This window comes from Pteropus alecto, unplaced genomic scaffold (genome assembly GCF_000325575.1).
Source record: "Pteropus alecto unplaced genomic scaffold, ASM32557v1 scaffold106, whole genome shotgun sequence".
In the NCBI taxonomy this organism is placed as follows: Eukaryota; Metazoa; Chordata; class Mammalia; order Chiroptera; family Pteropodidae; genus Pteropus; species Pteropus alecto.
In genome coordinates, this window is record NW_006442103.1 from 8194847 (window position 1) to 8200980 (window position 6134).

Here is a 6134-nt window from a genome sequence, read left to right on the forward strand (position 1 = left end):
TAGCTTATAATCCTTTAAATCCCTTATTTTTTTATTTTTTACACCTACAGCACCTGGTCTTCCTAGGTGGTCTCCCATTTAGTACTAACCAGGCCTGACCCTGCTTAGCTTCTGAGATCAGACGGGATCGTGCTTGTTCATCATGGCATGGCCATAGACTTCAGTCTTAATTTCTAATAAAAAAAAAAATCTATAAATATAATACACAGAAACACAAACACTTTGGTATTCTCAAGAATTTTTAACAGTATAAAAGAATGCTGAGTCTGAAAATTTGAAAATTCTTCTTTTAAGCTAGTAGCAATGTCTTTCCAATTTCTAAAACCCAAGGGAGCAGAAAGTTTAACTTCCTACCCACCCTCCACAGAGTACTCTACCAAAGCTGAAGATTTCCAGATCCTTTGTTTCGTATTTATTTTATATTTACAACAACTTCTAGGACCTGTCTTGATCCCAGTAAGGGGACAATAACTGCTTAACAAATTGTATCATTGAGTACCCTGCCTCCCAGATTCAGCTACACTATCAGGAAGCAGCATGTCCAGTAGACAGGAAATCGTGTCCCTGAAAAACCAGGAGAGTAAAGGTCCAATTTCAGGTCACATCTCACAGGATTGTTTTAGATAATGAATATGGCTCCTTCATTTCTTCAACAAGCATTTATAATACACCTATTCAGTCCAAGGCACTATTTTCAGACAGCCGGGGAGCCAGTGCTGAACATGAATGGCCCCGCTACTGCAGTATTGGAACTCGCATTTTAGGGAGGGCTAGACAGTACTCAACTACTTGCACAATTAATGCTTGTATTATATTTGTAGCAAGTGTTACAAAAAAGACCTATAAGATCCTACAAGGCATAAAAAAGGCGAGAAAAAGGGTGTAGGCTAGTTATTTCCTATTTAGAATCAGAAGGGGAGTGTTACTGGAGGGGAGTGGCTTATTCCACATAAGATTTATCAGATTTTTATTCATATAATTATTGGTTCAATAATTTGATCAATGTCTGTTTTCTTCACTAGTCTATAAGCTCCATGAAAAAAAAAATGTCTATTTCTGATTTTTTTCACAGCAGAATTCCCCAAATCTAGCCAAGCACCTGATACATGGTGAGACATGGTAGGAGCTTAATAATACATTTGTTAAGTAAATGATTAAATACCACATTTATCCAGAAGGCTTAGCAGAGCTTCCTATTAGATTCCTACTAGATTTATATTGAGCTTTGCTTAACATATGAAACATATTAAAATGTACTAACAAAGGCTAAGGGTTTTTGAACTGCAATTAACTTTTGCTAAGCAAGAATCTGTTCCAGCACATTAATGTGGCAGGATAAATTCATTCAAAAACGAGAAACTAGTAAATACAAAATGCAGAATTTTCTTTTGGCAAAACAAATAGTCAAAGAAGAAGCAACCAAAGAAGAAAAGAAAACTGAAGAAGAAAAGCAAATGAGGACACGACTCAGTGTAAATGGTGTCATAAATGGGACAAACACAGATAGGAAAAGAAAGATCCGGTGAATGAGATAAAAGTATAAACAAATATAATCTGAAGAAATAGAGAATTTATTAAAATAACAATACAGTTCATAGGCTAAGAATAGAGGTTAATATTAGGTCACATTCTGAGACAGTGGTGATGAGCAGAGAGAAAAAGGGAGAACAAGAGAGAAGGAAAGAAAGAGAGTAGCCGACTGAGAGACCATCCAAGTCACCTTGACTTGGCAAATTTTAACTGACTCCCTGGGAGAGAAAGAATTAATGATCTGAACAAATTCTGCCTGAAAAGGCTTTCATATCTCTAAATTTTGCATGCCAAATACAAATGGTCGATACATTTAGTTCATAAGTTCTACCCAGATTGGAAATAATACATTATCAAATAAATACTCCAATAAAAAACTAAGAGCAGATTAAAGGTTATGTTCAAAATACCTAAGTTTGTTTACGTGCTTTCAACAATTAGGTCATTAAGTGATGCCTGTGAGGACTCTCTTGTTCTTTTACTTTACTTAGTGGTACTAGCTCTGTTGGTGGTAGTCACTCAATGCTTTAGTACTGTCACCAGGGCTATCGATTTCTGTGTAAATGTATGTGTGACTTATGATATATATATAGGCCTTTGTCCCTATCTCTGGTATGGGACCCCTAAAACCCTTGGAATTTCCTAAGTGATGAGAGAGGTAAAGATGCCTTTTGTTATTCATAATAAGCCCCTTTCAACCATACCTGTGTTTGTTTATGTTAATGAAGTAACTTCAAAAAAGCCCTTAGGTAATTTAAGGAACCAACCAGGATTAAAGGGTTGGAAATTTCAGCCCTGCACCTCGATCTTTGATCTTCAAGGAGGGGAGAGGGTCTGGAGATTGATTTCAATCATCATCGCCCAATGACTTAATCAATTATGCCTGCATAACGAGGCCTCCATAAAAACCCAAAAGAATGGGGTTCAGAGAGGTTCTGGGTTGGTGAATACATGGAGATGTGGGGATAGTGGTGCCCAGAGAGCATGGAAGCTCCACACCCCTCCCCACAAGCCTTGCCCTATGCGTCTCTTCCATCTGGCTGCTCCTGAGTTATATTCTTTTTTAATAAGCAAGTACTCTACTAAATAAATTATTGCCCTGAATTCTGTGAGCCACTCTAGTAAATTACTTGAACCTGAGGAGGGGGTTCTGGAAATCTCAGATTTATAGCTGGAGGATCAGAAGCATAGGTGACAATCTGGAGTTTCAATTGGCATCTGCAATGGGGACTAGGTCTTATGGGACTGCGCCCTTAACCTGTGGAATGTTTCTATCTCTAGGTAGTGTCAGAATTGAGTTAAATTGTAGCTCACCCAGATAGGGTCTGGAAAGTCTGAGAATTGTTTGGTTTTGGAAAACCTACCACACATTTGGTGATCAGAACTGACAAAAATAAAGTAGAGTTTTGAGAGCAGAGGAGACACATAAAGGAATGTTTTTCTTTAGAGTGATGATAATTTATAACAGTATTGTTTTATGAAAATAAGTATGTTTATATAAAAATTTATATAGATTTTTAATATAAACAATACGAAGACAGTACTTATTTATTAAAACCCGTCCACCACTCCATAGTGTACTTTAGGAGAAGATGTGTAAAGTTCTTCATTGAGTCTGCTACTGAATGGGGAAAGGGAACACCATAATACTGCAGAAATTGTATAAAGTAATATTCTCTTCATTTTAACTTTTATAATACGGACACAAAATAGATCATCTAAAGCTGAAGAAAAAAATCGAAATTCCTTTCTCATAAAGAGATCTTCATTCTTAACCAGTTGTTAAATGATACTAATAACTGATAGCAAAATTAACTGGTTTTAGTTCCGCCATCATTTTTTATCTACATCCTCATCTCCAGGAAAATCCTCCTACACTGTTCAAAATATCTATACAAACCGAGAACAAGAAAACTGCTGTGGTCTGAATGTTTGTATCCCCTCAAAATTCATAAGTTCAAAACCTAATGCCCGATGTGATGGTATTAGCAGATGAGACCTTTGGGAGGTGATTAGGTCATGAATGGAACTAGTGGCCTCATAAAAGAGGTCTGAGAGAGCTCCTTTCCCTTTTCCCTATAAAGTTCCAGCGAGAATACAGCTTTCTAAGAAAAAGTGGGCCCCCACCAGGCACCGAGCCTGTTGGTGCCTTGACCTCAGTCTCCCCAGCCTCCAAAACTATGAGAAATCCATCTCTGTTGTGTATAAGCTACGCAGCTTATGGTATTTTTGTTACGGTGGCCCGAACGGACTAAGAAGAAAACAGAGTGGAAAGAATAGTTACTGTTCCTGAAAAAGATGCACGTCTTCAGTGTTGCTGGAGAAGGAAGTCTTATGTCAGTTGTGGTTTTTTTGGCCATTTATGATGTTTGCAGCATGGAACAGATTGGCTCAGACCATTCTTGTCGCTTCTAGGTTCCTCCCATCTCAAATGGAAAGAAAGCCTATTATGAAGACAAGTTCACTCTTTTAATGCTAATGGATTTTGAGATTCTCATTTGATCGGGATATAAATAGAGTTGTGAAGATGGGTGGGTTAACCGATGATAATACTTAGGAAACAAATTAGGAGTATAAATTGTTGACTAAAAATAACTGCTTCATAGAGACCCAATCCCACAGTGAGTGGGAACGAGTAAAGCACAGTTCCTCCCGGGAATAAAGAACTTTCTGAGATGAATTGCAAGTAATAAAGGAAGAAAGCCACATTCTTAACTGATGAATGGAAATCCCTGAGGGAAAAAGCACTCATTTGTACTTTTCTCCTTTTGTGTGAGACTGATTTCTAAAATGTTAATTTTATTGTGTGAGCTACTTCTTTTCTGCTCTCAGATTTGTCTGTACAGAGAAGATTGTCATATAATTGTTCTGATTATTTTAACTCGGTTTTACTAAATGCTCCAGTATTTAATCATTTCTTTACATCCTTTAATTGACATATCATTTATGTTAGGAGCTATTAAGAAAATGTACAAAATATACATTAACCTAAATAATGAAGAGAACTTATCCTCCCCACCCACTCTCATTCACATGGCAGTGGTTGCTCCCTCCATTAGCTTGACATATCCTGTCTCCCCGTTTAATTTCCTTCATAATACTTATCACCATCTGACATACCATGTGTGTGGGTAATCTTAATTCTAAGGTAAACGCCAGTGAATCACATCCAAGTATAAGCCCCTACTCATGAATCCAGGCGGGACCTGTGACACTTCTAGATGACAGAGTTTGGCAAACGTGAAGGGATGTCACTCCCTCGATTCGGTTGTGTTCATAGAACACGCCTTCTTAGCTGACTGGAGCAAGTAATTCTCTTAATGGCCTCGAAGAAAGAAGCTGCCAGGTTGTTGAGAGGCTGTGTGAAAGAACCACATGGCAAGGAACTTTGGAGGTCTCTAGCAGATGAGAGTGGCCTCTGTTGACAGCCAGCAAGAAAATAGGGACTTCAGTCCTACAGCTTCAAGATACCATATCTGCCTACAGCCATGTGATCTTGAAAGAGAACCCCAAGCTCCAAACAGAACAGCAATCCAGCCAACACCATAATTGCAGCCTGTAGAAGACAAGCTAAGCCATTCCCACATTCCTACCTGTGTGAGATAGGACAATGTAAGATTATAAATACACGTTGTTGTGGACTGCTAAGTTTATGGTAATTTGTTACCCAATAGAAAACTAATACACTATGCAATTTACTCATCTGTATATCTGCATAAGTACTGTCTGTCCCGACCCTCTCCGAGCACATTCATTACCTTGTAAATATCATGAGAACAAGATTTTCTTTTTTTGCCTAATTTTCAAGCTTCTATATCTCCAGTACTTAGAAGATTATTTTATACTTGTAGGCTTTCAATAAGTATAGAATATATGAAAGAATATTTTTGGAAAGTTTCAACTTTTTGTCAGAAAATATATCTTGCATCAAACCTATAAAATAAAATTCAAGATAATGTGTTTTAAAATGGATGGCCTATTAGTTTATAGAGAATTGGGCTTCCTTCTATCCCATGGCTCTATTTTAAAATTTAGTCAAACATTTTTCTTTTTTTTAAACAAAAGCAGAAGATTTAAAAATAATTTAATCGTGCATTCAACTAACATATTAAACACGTGCAGTGAGCGGTAACTAACTATACCGTGTGTTGAGGAGTACAGAACTAAAGGAGACTCACTGCTCTCTTCTCTTCAGTCCAATACGGGAAATCAGAAAGTGACCCAAAGTTGCATAAAAGTAGAAGGAATTCCATAATATTGGAATTAGCAAAGTACTACATAAACAAAGAAGGGCAAGTGTAATAACAGCGAGCATTACTGGGTTTTAGCTCTGTGCCGCAACCTCTTGCAAAGCCCTTTACATTATATCGTGCTGTTCTCCAGTGTTTATAGCTCTGTTTTATAACTGAAGAAAATTAGGTTCAGGAAGTTTAGATAACCAATCTATGGTCACACAGAAAGTGACCAAGCTGAGAATGGGACTCAAAGCTGCCTAATTCTAGAGTCCAAACTTACAAATCACTGTAGCAATGGCTGGCTCTCAAACCTTAATGTGAATAAACATTACTTGGAGAGGCCATTAGAAATGAGGATTTTAGAGGTCT

At 37.4% G+C, this 6134-nt stretch overlaps 1 pseudogene; it reads right to left on the reverse strand.

Annotated features, from left to right (window-relative positions):
• Positions 1-41: 41 nt before the first annotated feature.
• LOC112469151 lies at positions 42-159 on the reverse strand (annotated as a pseudogene).
• Between the last annotated feature and the right edge of the window lie 5975 nt (positions 160-6134).